At 39.4% G+C, this 25,946-nt stretch overlaps 1 protein-coding gene and 1 long non-coding RNA gene across 8 annotated transcripts in view; one reads left to right on the top strand and one right to left on the bottom strand.

The window, feature by feature from the left end:
* ADGRB3 (adhesion G protein-coupled receptor B3) overlaps positions 1 to 25,946 on the bottom strand; it is a 626,613-nt gene that overhangs the window by 526,571 nt on the left and 74,096 nt on the right. The gene's annotated exons all lie outside the window — the stretch shown is intronic.
* LOC120401354 lies at positions 2,618 to 25,946 on the top strand. The gene is made up of 3 exons (XR_005596393.1): positions 2,618 to 2,663; positions 6,247 to 6,301; positions 25,810 to 25,946. It is a non-coding gene; the product is annotated as an uncharacterized LOC120401354 (long non-coding RNA).

The following is a 25,946-nucleotide window of genomic DNA, read 5'->3' on the forward strand; positions in this document are numbered from 1 at the left end:
GGGAGGGAAAGGAGTTATTTAAGTTAAGCACCAATGTGGAGATGTAACAGGGGCTGGCCAGGAGATCTGTGCCAGGCCCCTGTTAGCCCAGCTCCAAGTAAGGAGTATTAATTGGAGCTGGCTGGGTGTGGCTTGCCTAAGGGGTTAAGGAGAAACACTTTCTGGCCTAATCAGCCAGGAGACTAAATAGAGCTCACAGGCAGTAAGCGGAGGGGTGGGGGGCTGGAGGGGGTGCAAAAGGGGGGGAGCCTGTGGCTGGAGTTCCCTGCTAGCTGAAGAGACTAGCAGTCCCCCAGGGAGCTGGCTGTATTGACTGAACTGTATATAGACGGTGGTGGGAACAAACACTGCAAATAAGAGAGCTCTGGTGTTTACACAGAAGAGGTCTCCGGCTGATTTTTGAGAGGAGCGGTGAACAGCACCATTACAGGACACAAGAACAAATGGATATAAACTGGCCATCAGCAAGTTTAGGTTTGAAATTAGGAAAAGGTTTCTAACTCTCAGAGGACTGAAGTCCTGAAACAGCCTTCCAAGGGGAGCAGTGGGGGCAAAAATCCCTAACTAGCTTCAAGACTGAGTTTGATAAATTTATGGAGAGGATGGTATGATGAGACTGCCTACAATGGCATGTTGCGGAACTGAGACTGCTAGCAGCAAATATCTCCAATGGCTGGTAATGGGACACTAGATGTGGAGGACTGAGTTATTGCAGCAAATTCTTTCCTGGCTGTCTGGCTGGTGGGCCTTGCCCACATGCTCAGGGTCTAACTGATCACCATATTTGGGGTTGGGAAGGAATTTTCCTCCGGGTCAGATTGGCAGTTTTCTGGGGGGTTCGCCTTCCTCTGCAGCATGGAGCACGAGTCACTTACAGGTTTAAACAAGTGTAAATGGTGGATACTCTGTAACTTGAAATCTTTAAATCATGATTGGAGGACTTCAGGGACTCAGCCAGAGGTTTGAGGTCTATTACAGGAGTGGGTGGGTGAGATTCTGTGGCCTGCAATGTGCAAGAGGTCAGATTAGATGGTCACAATGATCCCTTCCAACCTTAGTCTAGGAGTCTACACGGAGCCTGGGCCTGCTGCCAGTGAAGTCAATGGAAGTTTTAAATGGAAGCCAACAGTATGAAAGAACTGAAAATACCAAATATTCCACATGAATCATTTTGGTAACAATAAAGTCATAGCCTCATCCCTATATCATTATGACCAGCTATTCTAAACTATTTTATGATATTCAAAATAACTCTGCTTTAGGGTTTGGTTTTTTTATGTACATAACATGCATAGTACCAATGCACCCAGTCTGGGAGCTGACCTAATTTAATAAATCCTAAATGCTGCAGAACCTATGAATGGTAAAAACTTCAGTAATTATGAAGTCCCAACACAATCTATCCAGCACTGACTATGGGTCGGGAAAAACTCTCGGGTCACATTAATACTTAGGTAGTAGCAAAAATAACTCTTATTGTCACAGGTTAGTAATGAATGGTGAAAAATGGATAACCAGAAATTGATCAAGTGAAAAAAGGAAAGAAATCCCAGACTGTAGAAAGAAAATGATTTCAGCACTGCAATGGGATTATTTCTAATTCAGACCTCAAGTTGTATTATTCTGATTATCCTTAAGGCTGAGGGTTATTATATCGCTGTTTACCAGAGAGCCTGCCTGAAGAACCTCTGACATTCAAGTCTCTGAAAACTCATGGAGAATTTTTGAATCCATTAACCTTAAAAAAGCTTTTATAAGTCTCTGAATTAAAACAAACAGACAAACAAAAAAATCCAGCAGAGATATCCTAAACAGAAAGAGATTAAACTGAAAAATGAAAGACAAAACATTGAATTAAGCAATAAGAGATGGTAGTGAAAAACAGATTGACAAATTAACTAGTGAAGAAGTTTTTACATCTCCTGAAACATGAATAGAATAAAAATGATCATCATAGCCCAACTGGCACATAATATGTTTTAAACTAACATTTTTCTCCTTCCTTGTTTTTTCATACAGAAAAAGCAATGACATATGTTTAAATTTGAACTACTGATTTTGGATTAAGGGAAACAACCAAACAAGAAATTTCCCTGTGAGAGAGCACAGCATGTAATATGAAGCATTAACTTTTCTTCATAAATGGCAGCTGTCTCTGCAGACAGCAGATTTTTGGAAATTTAAAGGTGCAAAACAGGGAAGACAATCATAACATTTACACATTGCTACATGCATCAGGATTTCAACTCCTCAAAACTGAGTTGGTCACTTCCTGCTTCATCGTGGTACCCCAACATGGATCATTCTGAATGTCACTGCTACCACTGGAGCCCAACCGCACCACATCATTGGAATTCCACTATAACAGCTGCCATGAGACCTAGAGCTGTTCTTTAGAGATGCAGGTAACTGGAAGCTTTTCTTTATGTAATGCAGTTTTTTAAGGTATTAATTATAAATGTAGTTTCAAAAGGGTTTCAGATAGGTAAATGCTACATTAGAAACACATTACATTAACTAAAAAAAATTTATTTGATCCTCTATGAGCCGATTACATGCTTCAGTAGATCTTTGATGGTAACTATGAGGTCACAGAATGATGCATTGTGGAATGTCACAGCCAACTGCCTTACATTGAGGAAACTAAATGAAGGGAAAAAAAGGTCAGTTTAAAATTAGTTATGTGCCAAATGCCCCACTTGCTCTTACTATTTGGGGATTTAAGCTCATCATGATACATATAAACCTAATTAAAATAATCATTTACAGTTACATAACATTTTAATAGGGGGCTGTTCAAAGTGCTTTACATACATAACCTACCTTCAAGGTGGGTAAAATATATTAAATTAACAGATGGTTTAAACTGTTCGGTGAAAAGAGTTATGTGGAGATGTGAATTATCAAATCTCAAAAATTGCTGTGAAGGGAAGAAACTCCAAGTCTCCTCATTCCCAACACCTTGCTCTGATCTCAAAACACTGATCCCATAATACTCCAATATCTGTAATTCAACATTAAGAGCTCTGTTATATCTTTCATTTTCTTAATACATATTAGGTTTGTATTGGCAAAAGTGTATTATACTTCAAAGTTGTATGTCTCAGAATGTGTATGCTTTTAACGTTCAAATAAAAAGAAATTCCCTTCTTGCCACAGAGTGTTTTCCTTGCTTCATATATCATTCAGCTAGACAGTATTTCTTGGGTTAAAAGTATGTCTTTTTTTAAAGGAGTCAGCTTAGAAGCAATAGCGTTCATAGAATCGTAGAAGATTAGGGTTGGAAGAGACCTCAAGTGGTCATCTAGTCCAACCCCCAGCTCAAAGCAGGACCAACGTCAACTAAATCATCCCAGCCAGGGCTTAGTCTAGCCGGGCCTTAAAAACCTCTAAGGATGGAGAGTCCACCACCTCCTTAGGTAACCCATTCCAGTGCTTCACCACCCTCCTAGTGAAATAGTGTTTCCTAATATCCAACCTAGACCTCCCCCGCTGCAACTTGAAACCATTGCTCCTTGTTCTGTCATCTGCCACCACTGAGAACAGCTCCATCCACTTTGGTAGTTGAAGGCTGCTAGCAAATCCCCCCTCACTCTTCTCTTCTGCAGATTAAACAAGACCAGTTCCTCCAGCCCCCTAATCATTTCCCTTGCCCTCCACTGGACTGTCTCCAATTTGTCCACATCCTTTCTGTAATGGGAGACCCAAAACTGGATGAAATACTCCAGATGTGGCCTCACCAGTGCTGAATAGAGGGGAATAATCACTTCCTTCAATCTGCTGGCAATGGTCCTTCTAGTGAACCCAATATGCCATTAGCCTTCTTGACAACAAGGGCACACTGCTGACTCATATCTAGCTTCTCATCCACTGTAAATCCCCAGGCCCCTTTCTGCAGAACTGCTGCTTAGCCAGTTGGTCCCCAGCATGTAGTGGTGCATGGGATTCTTCTGTCCTAAGTGCAAGATTCTGAACTTGTCCTTGTTGAACCTCATCAGATTTCATTTGGCCCAATCCTCCAATTTGTCTAGGTCTCTCTGGACCCTGTCCCTACCCTCCAGTTGTGCAGGGCTGAATGCTAGTTAGATTGAAATTCAGCCCATTGTCAGTGGCTCCACCTGTTCTGGAATCCTCACTGTAGTTCTGCTGCAGGCAGAGCAGCCACATTAGGCTTCCATTCTATTTAAACAAACAAATGAATAAATTTGAGAAAGTTTAAGAACATTTTCTTATAAATGGTTAATTTCTTAGTTTTTCTAATAATTTTGTGTTATGTTATTTTGATGCTCATTTGATTTTCATATTTTGGAACTAAACATGGTAAAAAAAAGAAAGTTCAGTGGTTCAGTTCAAAATTCACTCATTGATTAGTTCCATCTCCTAAAGGGCATGCAGAGGATACTGAAAGTGAAAGATGTGAATGCCACTGACCTTCAGACATCAAAAGTGGCAGCATAAAAAGCATTAGAAGAGCACATGGAAAAGCAGTTCTGTCACTCATTTTCAGTTAACTCGAGTAGTTCTCTGCACTCCAGACTGGCAAATCCTGCCTCTCTGTGACAGTGTCCTAAAATCAGCAGTCGAGCATATCCAAAAACCTCAAACTTTACTTCAGCCCCATTTTCTAAGCACAGGATTTAAGAAACCCCTGCAGTGGGAAAATAGGGCCCCGTGTGACAAATGTGAGGTTTGCATGTGTATGTGCATGCGCACCTAAGTAAAAAATGGCCATCCTACATTTTGATGACTGTCTTTCTCAACATGCTTTATTAGTTTACCCATATATACCCCCGCAAGCTGTTCAAAATAAAGGGAATGGAGGCAGAAGACAAATTAAACTCTCTGCGAAATGAAAGATATCTTCATGTTTGCCCCCTTTTAAGCCACAATGCTTAGATTCATTCTTATAGTGTAACTGGATTCTAATCTGAAAGCAATTTCAGTATGAAATCTCAGTGTGCCATTTACATTGTTCCACTAGGGAACTCAGACATGCTGTGCTCGAATACCTGATCTGAATTTCGCTTTGATAGTTACCAGATTGGCCATTAGTTAAAACACTGTAAGTTGTACTGTCTGTGGTTAATACACCACCCGTATATCTGAAATTCCAACATGAGCTGGATAATAATAATTTTTTTTACAAACATTGATATTATGACAGAATACGTTTGGGGAAAGTCAAATATTTTGTTCATGCAATAGCCTTCTGCTAAACAGAAATCACATTACTGAAAATCCCTTCTGTATTGTCCATATAATCTTCTATTACTCATACTTTTCATACCAAACAGTAATACCCTGAATGTCAAAAGATAATACTGATAGACATCCGGCACTAGACTACATACAGACAAGGATGGTGCTTTTTTTTTTTTTAAATTTTAAAATAAAAGAGAGAATTGTTCTTGCTATCTATCTCTCAACTGTAGTAAGAGTTAAGCAACCAAACTTATTGAAAGTTACAGTTTGCAATCAGACATTTTAAGATATCAATACTTTTAAAATCAACACACTATCATATTACATGATACAAATTTGTTCCTAAGACGCACATGTAAATCAGGGTTTGAAATGTGTTGAAGGTGCTCTTATGCCAGGGTGATGAATAGCAGACTAATTACCAGGGGTTCTTGAAATCCATTAGCCACGGAAAAACACCAAATTTATATTTTTACAGGGAATCTTTAGTTTTTACATTTGATGAAAAAAATAAAAATATATATAGTAGAACCCCGTTTATCCAATCCACCATTGTCCGGCTCTTCATATTAATTGAACTGGGGCTGACAATTGGAGCCGTGGGGTTCCTGCTGTCACCTGAATTGCAATTATATATATATATATATATATATATATATATATATATATATATATATATATATATATAATTATATAAAAATTATAATGATTGATGGCACAGGTAAGCTTCAACCTTGCTTAAAAATGGTAAATATAGCAATAAAACATTGTGTTCAACTGTTACCTATATATATTGTGTCTAGAGAAACTAAAGTTCAGCATTTCATTTTAATCATGGAAAAACATGGATTTTTATGTTTTTTTTTAATCAGAGAATTTTGTTGTTTTTAATCAGAGAAAACTAGGATCTCTGCTAATGACTATAAGTAGATAGTCTTAACATGTTAGACTCCATAAATATATCCAGATATGGCTCTATGCTATATACAACTTCAGGTAAAATGTGTGTGTGTAAATTGCTAAATGACAAATCCTCTCTCTCAGATGTAGAGAGATCATACAGCTCCAAGTGGACACAGGGAGGAAAATGTGGCACACTGTAAGTGATTAATAATACAGCATTTACAGGGGTCAATAAATTCGCAGCATTTTCAGGGGTCAATACATTTCCATCTAACAGTCTCTATAAGCAATTTTAACCCAACATGTATTAGGAAGTTATTAGTATGCAATAATGTAATTCAACTGAAAAAATTCAGTGTGACCAATGGAAATGGTATTTGCTTTTAACTAGCCGAGCCAGCAGTAGGTCTAAATTATCCGTGTCTCATTTTGGATTTAATTATTGCAATAACATCTCATTTGCTTCGAGGTATTATAATTATCTTCTCATTTAAATGGAGAGGTATTTTATTATGAATGCAGTTAATGAGGCAAAAGGTTGAAAATGTCCACAGCACTAAGTTTTTGCAAATCACAAAGCTGTTAACTGAAAAATTATGTAAGACAAAAAACTGATGACAAGTGCTGCCACGAATAATTTTTTTAAACTTTGCCTGTCAGACTGTGTCAGACCACAATTTAAAAATGTAAGTGCTTGTTTAATGTGCTGTTTTTAAAAAACATACAAATCTATAACTGAGCAAAACTTGATATCTGTAGCACAAAAACAACTACGTTGACCTATTTATAAATATATCTGACCAAAAAGTAACCTACAAAAACACTAATAATTCTTTCACTCATACTATGCATGAACATTAATATTTTAATTCCTTTTATAATTAACCTGTATTACAAGATGTGCATCCATGAAATTAAGATTGTCCTAAAATGTTTGTGATTTCATAAATTGATTTGGTATTGTATATTTTTCTCTAAAGATCTGTAAATATTATTATTCTATTTCACATATTTATAAAATATGCATATCACCACTTTAAGTTAAAGCAGCAAAGAGTCTTGTGGCACCTTGTAGACTAACAGACGTTTTGGAGCACGAACTTTCGTGGGTGAATACCCACTTCGTCGGATGCATGTATCCGACGAAGTGGGTATTCACCCACGAAAGCTCATGCTCCAAAACTTCTGTTAGTCTATAAGGTGCCACAAGACTCTTTGCTGCTTTTACAGATCCAGACTAACGCGGCTACCCCTATGATACTTGACACTTTAAGTTAGGCAGTATCAAGCATCCTCGTTTGAATGTGAAGCAATTTAAAACATAAAAATAAAATGTAAATTTACAAATCCAGAATACTACATATTGCTCGTATAGAGATATGTGAAAGACCCCATGCTATTCTACCTTACCCTTCTAAAATACAATGGATGGGCAAAGGGAAATACATTCCTTAGCAAAGCAAAATATTGGCTTCTATTCAGTCTCTCATCCGAAGAGATCCTTTTGAGGAATAAAAGCTAAACTGTACTAGCTTACTGACACACACTATAGTAAGTCTTAGCATTTTTTCAAGTTCACAGTTTCTACCTGGCAATTAGAATTGCTCAAAGTTTTCAGAATTTTGACCAAAAATGGGATGAATTTTCCCATTTTTAAAACGAGCTCTAATGGCAATATAACACATGAAATGATGAATGATTCAGGCTTACATAAAAAGTGCTATAATCTTTGTTTCATTAGCAATAGGGGAGCAACATGCAGATAGAGCTATTGAAAAGGGTATCTTCATTAAATACACTGTGTTTAATTAAATACATGTGCTCCATGCCACATTCAGGAGCAAACTCCAGGCACACATCCACTTAGCCTTTAGTCCTCTCCAAAATTTGATCATCCTCCTTCAGTCATTCTCACTGTACAACAATCCCATTTTAACAACAAATAGTTTAACTTCCATCCCTACAAAACATCTATAAGCCAGAGGTTACTAGCTGGAATTAAGTCTTTACTAGCATCTCAGGTAGATACATACTTTTTACTATATTCCAGTTTACTTAGTCAAAAATAGTGCAGTCCAGCTTCACTTTTCTACTGTCACTAATTCTGTATCTAGCAACCTGTTTCTTCCTAAAGTCTCTTCCCACTCTGAAGTATTAGCCTCAATATTATTATTCCTCAATGTCATGTCTGGTATCTAAGATGACTACTGATGAGTGATTTCCCATTCTTCCTCCTTGAGTCTACTACCTTATAGATGTCTGTGGTTTCTGCATACTACATATCCTTCCTGAGTGATCACCTCTTAAAATCTAGGTCCACCACCTTGTTAACCACTTGTTTAATCCACCTTGTAGTTTTCTAAAGGCTAGATCCACAATGAGGTGCACTCTCTCAGAGCAAGCAGATATTTGGTTGACACGCTGCAATCATTCACTTGCTTCCTCTGATTGTTGGCTATTTCCATTTTGCATATTCCTACTACTTCTAGATATATCATGTCTCTCATTGTCAGTAAGTTTTTTTCTTGCAGTTGCAAACCACAAAACCTTCCAGCCTTACTATTTTCCTATATAGGAGCGACACATGCATTCATGCCAAGTCAGTAATCACATTCTTGAAGCTGTTATTGACAACTGTTATTCGAAGTGTGACATACTTTTTTGCATTATCTCTTTGATCAAGGTAACCAAAATTATAGCTTTCTGTTCTAGAAATGTAACTTTTCTGCATACTCAGCTCTATCTGGCTTTTGTATGATGGCCACCCACCTTTTATCAACTTATTGACCACCTTATCTTTCTGTCTTATTCCATAGCTTCTTTGGTTTCCCTCAGTTTTGCTGTTGAAATAGACAGACTGAGTCAATCAACATGTTGCACAATGTTCTGACGTCCTTGCACCAACTCACCAATGTCTGACATATGTGTCCTGTTCAGGATGTTGAGCAACAATAATAATCATACAGGACAGTATCTGATCCATAACTCAGAGCACTTAAAGTGCATCAATGTGCTCTGCAGTCTTGTTGGGGGCCTAAAAAGTACTTAGCCATAATGGTCTCTACTGTTTTGTGATTTGATTTTACCAGTACAGAGTAACCATTGGTTTATTGGTGGAACCACTTTAACCGAAACGAAACAGAGTTCTTTTTCTTGTTGGTCATAGCCACACAGCATCAGTTTCCAATAGGACTCTGCTTGTGTAAATCAGTTGACTGTCCTTTAATTAAGCTGCCCCCCAAATATTTTCTCCAGTTCATTACATTGTAGGGTAACTATATCCCCTATTCATCAGTAGCCTTACAACAAGGGCATCCATAATCAACTTTCACTGTTTCAAATACTTAATGCTATTGCACTGCATTGTGCCACTCCATGTTCTTCCTCATATGCTGGCATATGTGTTCTGCTATTGCCCCCAAATCATGCCAGAAGTTTGACAGGAAATGTATCATCCCTACTAAGTGCCGCACACCATTTACATTACTGTGGCAGACATGTCCTTGACTGCCCTGTCTTTACCGCAGTCTGCCTTCAGCTCCTTCACTCTGAACAAATGACTTCTGAGTGTTTTGGTGGAGAGTGGGGGTAAGAGGGGTTCACTTTATGTTGTCTTTTCATTTTTGCAATAATCCTTGCATTTTGCCATCATGAATGTTTTCTGCCTCTGTGCTGCTGTTTTCACCTGTAGTGAAGATGTTGGCTGCAATGACTTTCTCAACATGAAGCCTCTCCAATACCTGGGTCACTATTCTCTGGAATACACCAGTGCTAAGTTTTTCCTCAATGGGCATGAGCAGCCAGCTGTAGTGACAAAATGATGTTGCAAAACTCACCAGCTTTCTGAACACTTCATCCTGCTTTATGTGCCAGAACCCAAGCGTTAAACGTATTCCTGACATCACAGAGTATAAATATTCTCTCTCTGGAAAGGTCTGGCAGAATCATTATCAATATATAAAGTACATAGTGACATCTTCTCGGCACCCAGTTCAATACCTTTCTGTCTAATGCAGATCTGTAATTTGCCTGACCATTATTTTACACTACCATGCTGCTTAACTAAGCAGTAATATTATCTTCTCATTCTGTGTTCTCTTTTGCTTTGAAGACTTCAAACCACTGCTTTTCCTCTAAACAGTCATCAACCTTGAAAGCACTATATACCATCTTAGGATCATCTTTTTATTGACAGGACTAGCCCTAACTTCCTTGTATTGTGCATACAAAGTTCATGAGCTGTACTCTGATCAGATACATGGCCTGAAGAGATATTTCCTCAGGGGCATCTCTAGTACTTGCCATCAACTACCACAAGGTTTGCTTAGTTGGATTGAATTGTTATTGAGTTTGCATTTTACTACACTGTATATTATCAAAGAGTGGTTTCTCTAATGGTTGTGTCTGGATCCAGTTCACCCTTGGGAATCACATTGGATTGTCTAGCTGAGATCTAGCCATATGGCTTCCTACCAATATTGCTCATGCATTGGGGCTGGTATTGTGCCCAATTATTTTTTCTGTCTAGAGTGTCTGATCCTTATATGCTCTAGGACTCAGGCCACTGTCTGATCATCTTTAACAATTCTGGCAAAATCCTTCCCTGGCCTGTCTCCACTCTTACATTGTGGGTAAAGCAATTCTATTTTCCATACTCACTGCAACTGTTCAAGTTCATGGCACTTCTTCCATCTGTTCACGCCATCTGCCACAGTAAATGCAATTTACTTTGGGTATGGATTCCTGATTATAAAAGTCCTGGTCTGTTCTCACTATGCATACAATGAAATACTACGCTGATAGGGTGGTGGGCATCCCTGGATTTTCATCTTGCTCCTGCTGTACACCCATGCGTAGGAATCTATTTAAGCTAAAATTCCTTTCTGGAACACTGTTCATACTGGTGGCAGTCCCTAGTGCACAGTTACTCAGATCTCCAAAATTTCATGACACCATCACTGTTCACAGTGCTGTCAAATAAGGCTCTCTCTCTTTTCCCTTGTATCGGCTCCTTACAGAACTTGTTCCAGTCTACAATTTTGCTGTGTTTTGGAAAACAAAAAACATCCTTAAACTGTGAATTGCTAATGCTCTCTTTAGAGAGGCAGCTACATCTTTATCCTGCTCCCCGATGAAACAAAATAATAGTTCCTGCACTGCGAGAGATGTGTGAGCTCTAAAATGTTACTTCCATCAAGGCTGTGTCTTGGCTACATTCTTTTCAGCAAAATCCAGAGTGCCTCAGGGCTTCAGGCTATGTTCCATGATTCATGTTGATAGCTGCTGCACTCTGGCGCACCTTATAGCCATCTTTCAGCCCACCATGTTTCATTAGCAGTTAGTGATGTAAAACCAGAGTTGTAAGAAACAGAGACTTAATATGCATTTTGTATGGCCAATATTACATACTTTCCATATCACACCTACAAACAACCCCAATTACACCCCTAGTCCCTCAGCAATAAATGTCCTTCATGAAATCTGATCCTCTCTTTCCTGTTCAGATAGAACCTTCATTAATGATTTCTTCCCACACAAAAGCTGCTTATGGCGGGAACTAAGGATGAGAGTACATATCAATAATATATGATGCATACATTACAGGGAAGGTATAATTATAACTGATACATTTCCTTTTTTAAAATATTTGTATTTCTTTAAATTTCACCTTGATAGAATATGGGAATGCACAGTTAGGGAACCTAAACAACCTTAACTCCTTCCCTGTAGTTACACTATGCAAAAGCCATATGGTTGTAATTAGATTTTTAGTGTTTGTAATTCCAAATTAGATTAAACTAATTTTTAAATGAATGTTGACTCTCTCTCTTTCTTTGTGTCGCTAGTGTACGATTGGACAGAGTTAACATTGTCTGGGTGCTTTAACTATGCATTTCCCTTCTTTTGATGTGATTGGATTCTAGAAATCGGAACAAAATAAGTAGTAGAAAAATGTCCTTGAATGTTGATTCAAATTCAGAACCAAAATGTTGCTTTCATTTCATTCAACCTTTTCATGTCTGCTTTCCATGAACATTTAAAATGTTAAAAATTAACCACCATATAAACTCACAAAAAGTGACTATTTGTTAAAATGTGGGTTTGCTCATCCAGCCCTGTTACCCAGGGTTTTCAGAAACCCCAACAGGGGCAACTTAACTATTTCACTCCAGGCTGTGAAAGGAATAAATCAACAGGAACACAGCACTTCTGTCTGGTAAGATACATGCAAATAAACGTGTTCTATCTAAAACTGCAGTTTATTACATTTAAGCACACACAAACATAATCAATAGGTTTAGAACATCCCAGATATTTGCCTAACATCTGGAACGGTATTGAGTAATTAAACAGCAGGTTTGCAGTAGCCAGTTGCTCACCCACCGGGAAGAAAGTGCGTCAAAAAAACATCTCTCTGAAGATGGCTTCAGAGGACTGCTCCAAAGTATACTCTATTAGCTAATCTATAACTAACTCCTACGAAACACATAGGTCACTACTGGATCATCACTTTTCTAACTTCCAATACATTTTTAATATCAGAAGCATCTGGATTCAAGATTTTCCAACCACCATGGGTTTCAGACTCAGTTGTTTATTGTCTGGCCCCTCCTCCCATTCTGATTAGCCAAAACTGTAGCTAGTTTTGACCTTGCTTCTGAAAGCCTGTCTCCAAATTAACTCTTAACTATGTGGTGTTCTATTTCATTCATTCAGGGTGACTGAATGCACATAATATGGTTGCAATTGGCTTGATCACATTCTGGGGTATAAACACCCCTCAAATCCAGAGCAACAGCCCTGTAGTTAAGTGAGATGGAAACCTGCTACTTACACTAGTTGTCGCCGGTTCAATTTGGAGTGTCTTATACTGCAAACACAATCAAACTGGGGCTATTTATCCTTGGAAGGGCAAGAAGAATGTTAATCTTAAACCTATAGTTTAATAAATGGGTGGCCATTTTGTTGTTTACATTGCTGTTTGTTATTGGTTACACTAAAGAATGTTGTTTTCCTAAAGGGAGTTTTATATTAGAGGGTGGAAATGAGTAACATCATCCTACACATCAAGGGTTTTTTCTTCCTTTCTCTCACTCTCCTCTGAATGGGCAAAAATTATACTTTTTGGCTTGGAGAATATGGGTAATTTTCTCTTACAAAGGAGGCTGCATGAAGCAGTCAGAGAAACTTCTAGTAAAAATTAATTAAGGCCACAGGTAACTTGGGAGGAGATAGAATTTTGGCTGTAATAGTAAACCCTGGGCTAAGAGTTTTAATGCAGTTTTGTTCTGCAGGCTGGTTGGTAACTCCTTAAACAGAGTCATAGTACTTCATTTTTGTATTTTGATAATGTTTTCCCTTTATTTAATGTCCAACATAAAGTAATTTTTCCATAATCCCCCCTTTGGGTTTTCAATGAAATAGCCCAACCTCCTTCAACACCACTGCCCCTTCATGTATACTACTCACAAGCTGTCCACGGGCTGTAACTCCTGTGGGCTGTTTCTCTCCAGTGGAGTGGGCAGAAGGAGTACAACAGACAGAGCGTGGGAAGCACTTGTTTGCCTGAGTTCTTTTCTGGACAGTTTCAAAACTCTCCCTCTCACTGTACTTCTTTGGCTTTTTGTTTTGTTTTTTTTCTTTTCATGAAAAGCCAAATTCTCCTCATTGCACAGAAAGGCTGTGGGTGTATTGTGTTAGATTTGGCAGTTTGAGTGTAAAAAAAAAATCTTAGAAGGTTTTTGTGCATCCATTCAATCATATCTTGTACATAAACCACCACTGGTCAGCACAAGTTTGGGAGGAGTGTTACTTTACAGATGATCCAAGGCCAACAGAGGGACTCATATGCTGAAGGCCCTGATCGTGTTTTTTTTTTTTTTTTTTTTTAAAGATGAATGCCTAGACCATTTAATTTTAAAAGGTCAAATTTATGGTCTAAAAACTTGTTATTGTCCCTTACAGCTAAATTTTTATAGTAAAATTACATTAAGCCGATTATACATTTTTGGGTTTTGTGGCATTATGTTAAAGGGTCACAGATAAGGCTGCCAGGTTTACAGTTAGCCTAGAAGTTTTGTTTTGATTCAAGGGTATTACAGTGCCTTTCCACACCGCCTTCTTGTTCAGTTACTGGGTTTTACAGAAATCTTCCTCTTTCACAAGAAGAGAGTAGGTAAGCAGACCTGTCAGAGCAACATGCATATTCCAGCATGAGAGTCTGCTAAAAATAGGTCTCCTCCATGAAGCGGACATTTTAACCACACTGCAGCCCTTCATTGGGAATTTGACTTTTTTTTTTTTTTTAAAGAGACGGATTTGTGAATACACATGCACACACCAGTAAAGAAATAGACTTAATTTTAGGTCTATGGATGTAGAGTAGAATGTTGGCAACTGTGATAGAGCACTTAAGACAGTGATTCTTTCCAGACTACTGTACCCCTTTCAGGAGTCTGATTTGTCTTGCATGCCCCAAATTTCACCTCACTTAAACTACTTGCTTACAAAATCAGACATAATAATACAAAAGTCTGACAGCACACTATTACTAAAAAATTGCTTAATTTCTTATTTTGTCTGTATGAAATTTTAGTTTGTACTGACTTCACTAATGCTTTCTATGTAGCCTGTTGTAAAACTAGGCAAATATCTAGATGAGTTGATGTATCGCTTGGAAGACCTCTGTGTATCCCCAGGGATATGTGTGGCCCTGGTTGAGAACCACTGGCTTAAGCCAGTAATTCAAATTGAGCCTAGATGACTGAGTAATGATTGGATGTGGCTGCACTCTAAATGCTCTTTGGTAGTCTACATGAAACAAGTTTGGTGCTTGCAATTCAATTCACAGTGGGCAGCGGTTCATATAGCCGAATCCACTTCTACCAGATGACTCTCTTTTAAGCTCAAGGACAGCCGGGTATTGAATGGACACAAGGATGGAATTATTCTCTCACCCCTAGGTGTGGTCCTTCCAGATCAGAATTGAGGAACACTGGTAGTGCACGCTAGGGAGGCCTACACTCCTGCTATGCATACAGCAGCTATTATATGGCTTGATAGTGCGGGAGACTGAACTGTTCTATCTGGAAGCTAGAAACCTTCATGCAAGTTCAATTCATGACTTTTAACTGTAATAATTAACTCTTGACCATATCTCTTTAAAAAAGCTGTTCAGCAATCTGTATTCGACAAACTGATTTTGTATCTCTCCTGTACACTGATATGCATATAATGTCAAAAATTTTCCTAGCATGTTTGTGATTATTCCCCAAAATTACTAAGAAACAGGTCTTAAAACGAAACCAAAAAACACTGAAAGTATTGACCTCGCATGATTGTCCAAACAGATAAGCAAAGTGATAAATTTGTTTTTCCAAAACCTTACACAATTAGTCACTTTTTAAAGTTCCATGTATTTCATAAACTGCACATTAATGATTTTAACATCAGATCACCAAAAGAAAATCAAAAGGCAGATTTTTCCACATTGTGAAAGGATATCAAATGTCATTATTAGACTACCTAATACAAGTAACATACACAAAGTAAGATAATCAAGTTTTTAGATGGCAGGCTAATTTCTTAAGGCCAGCTTGTCCTAATCACTACTACAAATGGAGGTTGTAAGAGTAGCAACTGGAGTCTGCAGCTATTGGTCTCATCGCAGGACAGAGGTATTAGAATGGTCAAAAATTGAACAGTCTCATGTAGGGTGACCAGATGAGAGGGAGAAAATAATCGGGACACGTGAGGGTGGGGAGGGGTCCGCCGGCGGTGGAGCAAAAAAAAACAAAGAAAAAAGCCGAGTGCTGCCGGCGGAGCAGCGATGGGGAAAAAAATAAATTAAAAAGCCGAGTGCTGCCGGCGGAGCAGCAATAAATAAAAATAAATAAATAAATAAATAAATAAGTCGAGTGCTGCCGGCGGAACGAAATATCAGGACAAATTGCGTCCCAACCGAAGATTGGTCGGGATGTGGGACAAACACCTAAATATCGGGACGGTCCCAATTTTATCAGGACGTCTGGTCACCTTAGTCTCATGGGAAATTCTAGTATTTCAAAATTAGATTTAATCTCAAAACAGGATGAAAATTGAAATTTTTCATGGACCAGAAAGTTCTGACAAATTTCAGTTTGGAAATGGCAAAATGCTTCATTTTGCTATTTTTGGTCAAAGTGAAACATTTCAACATTCCTGAATCAAAATGTTTCATTTCAACCAACTTTGATTCAATATTGAACTGCATCTGCCTGAGCTGCCATGGTGCTTCATGCTTTCATTCTCCTCTGCGGGCCAAGCTCTGGAATGTGTCATAGACTCCCCCAAATGCACAATAGTGATTCAAACAGATAGGAGATAGTTGTGCATCATGAGAGAGGTAATCTGGCCAGGGAGCCTAGCCCAGAGAGAATGGAGGCACGAGGCATCCAAACTACCACTCTCATCAAGCATCCTGGCATTTCTGTGAACGTAGATTAATGCCCAACTGACCTAAAAGAAAACATTTCACTTCAGTCTGACAAACCCAAATGTTTTAATTTGAGTTGACCTGACTTGAAAATAAAATTCTTTCATTTAGACTTTTTTGATGGAAAATTGAAACATTTCAGCAACATCAAAAATTTCCCATCAAATAAAAATAAATTTCAAACAGAGCACTGACAAATATCAGTTGGCTAGAGCCAAGAAACAAAGACCATTCTTTTACCAGCACTCTTGAGTATCACATCTATATTACAAGGTGTCAGAAAAAAATTAATTGTTTGGCAAAAACTGAGTAAAATAGTCATTTGGAACCCAGCAGGGAACTAGATCTAAAGTTCACATGCTTTAGGGTCTATCTCCTTGCTAGTTGATTATATACTTCCAAAAATACCCTGACCAACATACAACAGAACCATACTCAGATAAAAAATGAAATGCTGGCAATTATTCTTAGTTACAAGCAAGTTCCTTAACTTCTTTAAGAGCACCACAATCAATTGAGATAGATCATAAACTGTTGGAAATAGTCTTACAGAAAAGACTGTACAAAGCATCACACAGACTTCAGAAAGGCTCTTCTAATGTTGTAAAGAGTACCTATATATACGGTAGTTACAAGCAGGTTGCTGAGAGAAGAGGAGGAGTTTGAGGGAAATATGGACTCAAATACTGTCTGTTTCAGAAACAAGCTCAAACAAAATACAAGATGACTCAAATGTATAACAGCCTGAAATAGTAATTCTAGAATGATGGTCAACAGAAACAGCTCAGGCCAGATGTTCAGCCAGAGGCAGATTAATCCTCTCATCTGTCACAAGGTTTGAATCATTTATCCTGACCTCCATCCTAGGTGTCTATATTATTAACAGGCTGAATCAGTTTGTGGCTGTTTTTTGTTCACTTTATGTGTTACTTGCATTTGTGGTTTTTAAGAAAGGGGGAAGATGGACTCAGACAAAAGATATTTAGCCCTGCCATCTCACCTTTCAGCCAGGAAATAAAGATCAGTTTCTTACTGTATAACAAACCTTCTGTATAACTTCTGTATAACAAACCTTTATTACAGCCTGACATGCAGGCAGGAAAGTAACTTTTTCCTTATTGACTAACTCTACAGAATTTTTCTAGCTAACTGAGAGGAGCTTGGCACACAAAGCTGAACTTTGTCTAACTGACAGCTCCATTATGGAATCTTAGTTCTAGAATAATTGCTACTGCATGTGTGGCTCTAGCAGAGGCAAAAGATCTGAATGTAAATAAGGATTAACAGTATGTGGAGGGTAGATAGTTTTGATGCTCAACGCTACAATGTTCTTTCTTTCCCCTAACTCTCCCTCTAGTTTTGTTCATTTGCTGTGACACTGAGCCAACATTTCCTCTAAATAGTTCAACCCTCTGAGCAACCCCCATTCACAAGCTCCTCAGGACTGCCCAGCCTCCAAAAGGTCATTTACCTTTTATTCTGAATAGGACCTTACGTGAGCTTTTGCTTACCACAACATAATCATAACGGGGCTATAACAAGGAAAATTCAGAAGTTGAATTGCTTTGTTGTTTGTAATTAAAACTAAAACAAAAGCATAAACCAGTCTCCAACACATACTCATTACTATGACAGCAAGGTTCCAGCATTGTCTCTAGGCTCTTGCCTTCTCTTGATCAGGGCCGGCTCTAGGCACCAGCACTCCAAGCATGTGCTTGGGGTGGCACTTTCCAAGGGGCGGAACTCCGGCTCCTTTTGTTTTTTGTTTTTTTTTGCTTGGGGCACAAAAAGCCGGGAGCCGGCAGTGCTGCCCAGAGGATTCAGGGGGCCTGGAGTCCTCGGCTGCGGGGGGGCCCTGCTTTGGCGGTAATTCGGTGGTGGAGGGTCCTTCCGCTCTGGGACCCGCCACCGAAGTGCCCCGAAGACCCGCGGCGGGGGTTCCTGCCGCCGAATTACCGCCGAAGACCCAGCTCTTCAGCGGCGGGTCCTGGAGAGGAAGGACCCCCTGCCACAGGTCTTTGGGGCACTTAGTGCGGAAGGACTTCCCGCCGCCGAATTACCACCAAAGACCCGGAGCGGAAGAAGCTCCGGGGGCCTGGGCCCTGCGAGAGTTTTCGGGGCCCCTGGAGTGAGTGAAGGACCCTGCTCATGGGGTCCTGAAAAACTCGCGTGGGGGCCCAGGGCAAATTGCCCCACTTGCCCCCCCCCAGGCAGCCCCGGGAGCCGGCCCTGAGTGGAGGTGAGCTGCGGTGGTGGGGGTCGCAGGGAAGGCCACAGGAAGTAACCCTGGGGGGTGCAGGAGAAGAACCACTCCCCGCAGCTCACCTCTGCTCCACTGCCACCTGCTTTCCCGAGCGTGCTGCCACTCCGCTTCTCCCGCCTCCCTCCCAGGCTTGCCGCAAAACAGCTGATTTGCGCAGCAAGCCTGGGTAGGGGGGAGAAGTGGAGCTGCAGCAGCACGCTCAGGTGAGCAGGCAGAGCGGAGGTGAGCTGCAGCGGTGGAGGGCGCAGGGAGGGCTGCAGGAAGTAACCCTGGGGGGGCAGAGGAACCACTCTCCCCCAGCTCATCTCCGCCTCCTCCCCCGAGTGTGCCGCTTCTCCACTTCTCCCCCTTCCCTCCCAGGCTTTCCTGGGAGGGAGGGAAGGGTAGGAGGGAAAATGCAGCACACCCGGGAGAGGAGGCAGGGCCCGCGATTTGGGGAAGGGGTTGGAATGGGGCAGGAAAGGGGCAGAATTGGGGCAAGGCCGGTGGGCGCAGGAAATTTTTTTTGCTTCGGGCGGCAAAAAACTTGGAGCTGGCCCTGCTCTTGATTTTCCCATGGATCTACCACTTTTTCTCCTTTTGACTGAACTAAGTCTTCACTTTGCCTCAGGAGAGCATCTCCAAGAGCATATTACTCTCTGGGTAATTTTGAAATTTTGCCCTAATAGATTATTTTGATTCAAGAGGCAGAAATATATAACAATTGTACACGGCTGCTCCTAAATCACATTATAAGAATAAACAAAATGAATACTCCATGCATTTCTTGCTCTAACTGTTCTATAACCTACACAAAGTAAATAAATGTACATGTTCAAAGTGATAGATAAGAAAATAACGGATTCAGCGCAAGTTTCGTATGTGGACTAAGGATAGAATGTAGCCAATCTACACATGGTAGTTACTACTTTTTTACATACCAATAAGGTTGGTTTATTGTATGTTTTTCCAGGTAGTCATGCAATGCTGATGTAGATTTAAATTAGTGAGATATGTTTCGTATAGCAGGCCAAAATTTTCAAAGAATACTTTTGTAATTAAAAATGACTTCATTTGAAAGTGGTTGTGAAAAATGGTTCTATTTTTTTTATTAAAATTTAAAAAAAAGTTTGCTTTTTTTAAAAAAAAATTCAGTCCCTCCGTCCCCCTCCCACTGACCAACACATTTTTCCGATATTTTTCTCTTTCTCAGTGGTAACAAAGAAAAAAAGGAATAAGAGGGAGAGAGCAGGGAGAATGTGAAAAGTGAAAACAAACCCCAAATATTTAATAAAAATATTTCCAAAAAATGTGAGCAAAAAGAAAAATCATTTTCAAATATTTAGAATGAAAAATATAATTCCCCCTCCCAAACAAAACCTCTTTGTTGCTCCTGTTCAGTGGTTAAACATAGATCTTTATTCTCTCAGATTGTCAAAGTGGCACCTTTCATGATCTCTAAATTTACTTTTTTCTTTAAAAAAAATGGTTTAAAGTCACTGGTTAGGTATTTTTCATTGAAAAACATAATGAATTTTAGACATCAAGGAACATATCCTGTGTAGTCTCTGTGCCCCGAATAACTAGGTTTTTAGTATAATTTAAATGAAAATGAGTACAACGTGGCTTTCTGTTTGAACAAAACAAGGATAGCATTTGTCCTTCTAGAATGTATTGCAGACCTTGGAAACCTTCCAAAATGTGTGTGACTGGATATAGGTGAAGAGCAAAGATAACATGCATCGTAAATGGAGAAAATAACTGGAGAAGGGAATTATCCAAAACAATCTACTTGTACATATTTTTCCTTCTAATATTTTTGAAATCTTTGAAATAGTCTATGCATATTTTAAGCCACAGGAAGCCTGCTGCAGGCAGCTTTAACTTGCATGATTTGCTCTTACATAGCAGATTACTCTAGGTCTCATTGACCTTGGCAGCTATATCGGGGTCATATTTGCATACACATGACATATTCTTGAGCAATTTCTTCAATTAGACACAAAGTGACTTCTTCTGTATTATGCATTACTTACTTTCTAGTTGGGTTTTTTTTACCTTCAATAAACATGGTTTTAAGTGCATTAAGGAAGCACTATTCTGTGTTGAGATTTGGCTCTCCTGTTCTGTACATGATCACAGCACACTGCACGACATCTCCAGGTTTTATCAGAATGCATATTTTTGGACACTTCACTCCAGTGCCACATCATCCAACATAAGCTCGATTTCTTATGAGACTTAGAGTAATTATTTTGGCATGTAAAAATCCATTGCATGTCCCTTTCCCCGTGGGCTATCAGCAGCAGACAACATGGATGTAGCAAGCTTCAGGCAACAAAGGTGGCAGCAGCACCTACAGTAGAAAGCTATTTCCCAATTAATTCAAACAGTTTCTGTTTATTATCCACTGATTACTTCTAGGATGGCCAACTTTCTCATTTGTGAAAAATGGACACTGAACGCTGGAACCTCCCCTGCCCCCTGTTCTGCCTTTTCCCTTGAGGCCCTTCCCCCCACTCCTCTTCCCCCCACACCATCATTTGCTGCTCTTTCTACTACCCTCCTCCTGCCAGCTGAGCAGGACTTTAGGGGTGGAGAGGTGAGTGGGGCAGGATGGGTGAAGGAGAGCTGGGCTCCAGGAGTGGAGGGTCATGGTACAGGACAAGCAGCGCTCAGGCAGGATGGGGAAGCCACCGACACCTCTCTCTGACGGTGCTGTTTCTGAGTGCTCCACTGCTCCTTCAGGCTCCAGCATCACCTGCTGCTCTTCCCTCCTCCTGGTGGCAGAGACCGGTTACTTCAGGTAACTGGACTTTTAGCCAAGTTCCTTTTTGACCAGACTTTCCTGTCGAAAACCAGACACCTGGCAACCTTAACTACATCTGTTGCATTTTGGCTGAGTAACATTTAAGCTGAACATTGTTATCTAGAGGAGCAGCATGGATAAATAACAAATAAATAATTCTGTGCATAAATGGCATTGTGTTGACAATAAAACATGAAAGGAAAGATTTTCAATGTGCTAAGGGCTAATCATGTGATTAAAACAAAATTTAGGCACAAACCCACAAACTTCTACAAAGGCATTTAAGTGAACAGGGACAGCTTATTTCAAAAGATGGTGAAACTCTTAACTGATCAGTGCATATCCAAAATGGGTAGAGTGCATACAGGAGCCACTGAAGGTACACTACAGTTAGACACATATAGGTGTCCCATGCTTGCTGACTTGGGCTTGGGCTAAGGGGCTGTTTAACTGATGTGTAAACATTTGGGGTCAGGCTACAGCCCAAGTTCTGGGAACCTCCCATCTCACAGGGCCCCTGAACGTGGACTCCAGCCTGAACTCAACATCTACACCACTATTGAACAGCCCTGTGAGCCCAAACCTTGTGAGCCCGAGTTAGCTGGCATGGGCTAACCACAGGTTTTTAAACTGCCATGTAGACATACAGTGAAAGAACTAGTCAAACAATAGATGCTGAAGTGCCAGCAGAACTCTGAAAGTCTCCATTATTGAGGGAATTTGCTCCTAAACTGTTAAAGCAGTATGAACTCTTGGACTCCTCATTGGCATTGGACACCCAAATAGCCATGTTAGCAAAAACATCCCTCTTCCATCTGTGATTGGCCAGAGAATTATACTTCTACTTATCAGACACACACCTGAGCTAAATAGTCTGTGCATTTATATCTCCAGGCTTGATTACTGCTACTTATATTCAGGAATAAAGGCAAATTTTCTGCTAAAGCTCCAACTAGTATTAAATACCTGCCTGTCTGCTTATCAAAATGGGTTTCCATAGACATATCACTTCAGTGATGTCCTATATGTAGAGCAGAGGAATACAGAGTTGAGTTCATGGTCTATGCCCTGTTATTCATAGCCCTTCATGGGATTTCTTTTAGTTACTTGAGAGATTATCTCCATATTTACAACTATGACTTCCAGGGAAAACTACATTCAACTGCCACACTGAAAAACTGTCCACGAGCAAGGGGAAGCTGATGAGTGCAGGAGACAATGGTCACAAGAGCTGACTCTATACTTTGGAGCTTACCACTCCAAATGGTAAGAATGATCATGGATCACACCATTGTCACAAGTAAACATGGTACTCATTTCTGTCACTTAGCTTTTCCTCAATAAATTTCTTCACACACACAGACTTGAATCACATCCACTCACTCACAAAACCATATATTAAAAAAAAACAAAAAACTATAAACTGATTAAATTACTTCTCTGATAGGCTGGGAAGGAAGAAAATGGGAGAGGCTACTTTTATTATTTATTATTAATTATTATTATTATATACTTGGGCTACATTTTGTTGTAATAATTGGGCATACGAATCTACCCTAAATGTGAGCTCAACTGTAAAAGTTTATAAAATGTCACAATAACCTATAACAACAAAATGTTGATGGGAAAAACGTATAAAAGAAGAGATCAAATCAGCCCCTAAAGGCCTACTACTGTAATTCAAGAAGTGTTTTAAGATCATGTCTCGTAAACGAGAACAGCATGACACAGGAAATCAATTGGTGGACAAAACATTGAGGGAATGGGCTGTTCCATCCATCACTCCCTTTTTGGGTCCTTAAAAAAGACGTTAGAAGGAAGCTGGCTATTGCAACGCTGTCTGACAAAGATGAGAGAGGGGAAGGAGCAAGCTTCACTATCATGGCTGTCACCTTCACCATATTCTGGGACTTTGAATCTTCTTCATCCTAATCCTATGAGATGTCCTGACCAGACCAGGCCAGAGAGAGGGATCCAGATAACACCGCCACCTCCAGCTAAATCCTGATTACCACCTAGGATGTGAAATTTCATCTCTTTCCCTCTTCTCCACCTCAAAAAAATCATCTTTTTCCTTCCCTACCTTACTTCTCTTTTCTATCACTCTCCTTTTGCCTTCTGTCTAATGAGAGTCTGGCTTAGTTGACCGAGATTACCTGTTTTGCAACACTGCTGTAAGCCTGTGACCAGAAAGGCAGCTAAATGCAATGCCTAAACAGCTGGATGCTGAAACAATTTTGCCAGGTCTCAAAGTGGATTATAAAACCCTGTGCTGTGCCTGTATTTTTCCAGCAGCCAAACTGCAAGTAAGAGTCAACACCAGACACAGAATTTGCATTTTCTATCCTTGCTGTTCTTTTCTTTCCCCTTTTGTGTGGGTGTTTTCTTGTTTTGTTTTCTAGAAAACAGGACTGGACTTTAACAGCAATAGCTCCATGTGAACTAACTTCTTCTCTTGTCCCAAAAAGGAGAGTTATTACCATCTTTAATATCATCCAAAAGAATGTGAAGCATGGGGGTTTTCTTTATAAAAACCTCTCTATAGCTAAAGGGAACAAGAGATGTTATTAAAATAAAAGCCTTACTTAATACTTTACATGTCAAATGCTTTAACTCTCCTTCTCCTTTTTCAGTATCTTTAATAAAAGTTTAAAAAGGATTTTTAATGGCATGTTTGCCGTGGTACTAAGTGGGCTAAGATCTCTGTATACCAAACCTCAAACCTTGTTTAAAGCTGTTTAATGTTGGACAGTTATGGGGTCATGTAAACACCTTGGGCTGCATTTTGTTGTAATATGGGCCTCTTTGGTCCCATTTATTCCATCTAAATTAATACAATGAATTTAATACTACAATGATGGGGCCATCTCAGTGCCCAAATATTATTACACATCTAGAAATGAATTTTCTAATAAATTCTTTGTATATATGGGGCCATTCTGGTCAAGACATTCTAGACAGCAGAAAACAGCAACAACAGACTTGACAAAAAACTAATCAGACACAGCATGAAGGACTGACTTAATCCATATTAGTTGCTAAAACGTCTCTTGCAATTGGATTAGCAGAAAGAGCCCTTGTACAGTTCAGGAGGCAATATATTAAGAGACCAAATTTATGATCCATAACACTAAAACTGTTACAAATTTTCTTTGTATGATCTGATCCTATCTACACAGGCAAGCCCAAACTGTGTAATAACATGATGTAAAGACTACTGTGCGGTAACAATTTCCAAATGTCAATGTCATTTTGTCCATGTAGACTGGCCCTTAGGTATTCTATTCTGAGGAGAATAAGTTACCATAGGCCTGATCCTGCAGCTTGATGCAGGCAAAACTCTCTCAAAGTCGATGGAGCTTTTGACTGTACCAGGATTACTGGAATGGGCCATATATTTGTAATCCCTTTTGACAGAGAGCCGTAGATGGAAGTATTGTATATATTTGCTAAAATACCTAAAGTATAGGAATTCTAGATGCACCCATTTAGGTACTTCCTGAGCGTCTCAACACTAAATGTAACAGAATCTTTTAATTCTTTATGAAAATGAAACAAAGATGTATGGTAATTTATTTTTGGAATATGTACAATATTTAAAATATATATGAAACCATAACTACAACAATATGTTATATGGACAGGACGTGCAGGTAAAGGAACTTATAAAGTCGCAAACTAAGTAGTAATTTACTCTACAAGTGTTCTCATATTGATGCCAGAAACTGGTTCAAAGTCATTAATATACTAAGATGACATTATGAAGACAACACAAAGGAATTTCTCATATAGAATATGCTAATAATTTCAATATATAAGGGTAGAGCAACAAGAAATTGTGGGCTTTATTGTGCAACATTTAAAGTCAATTAGACCACTAATGTGAATAAGAGCTTGCCAATGTAAGGGTTACACAATTAAGCCTTTTGTGCGTGATTATAGCTACCTGCTTAATGTCTTTTAAACTTCAAGAAAATAAACAGACAGGATATATGCGGTTTGGTACTAAAACTAGCTCTCGTAATATGCAATAGGAGAACATTCAGTACTCAATAAATGCTTCTAATTTTTTTAAAATTATCCTCTTTTTCTCCCAAATCAAACAAAAATTGTACATATTCCAGATATATGCATTTAGCAAGCTGTCTTGATCATTATCTTTTGAACATTTTTCCACAGATCCAAACCCTGGCCTGGGAGTAGCTCATGGATCCATAAAGTTTGGCTCAATTGTTGGGAGCATCACCAGAAGGTAGGAGGAGGAGGAGATACCATTCCTGCCCTGCCAATGCAAAAAACAAGTAGAGGGTTGTTTT

The sequence above is a fragment of the Mauremys reevesii genome, linkage group 3 (genome assembly GCF_016161935.1).
Source record: "Mauremys reevesii isolate NIE-2019 linkage group 3, ASM1616193v1, whole genome shotgun sequence".
NCBI lineage: Eukaryota > Metazoa > Chordata > Testudines > Geoemydidae > Mauremys > Mauremys reevesii.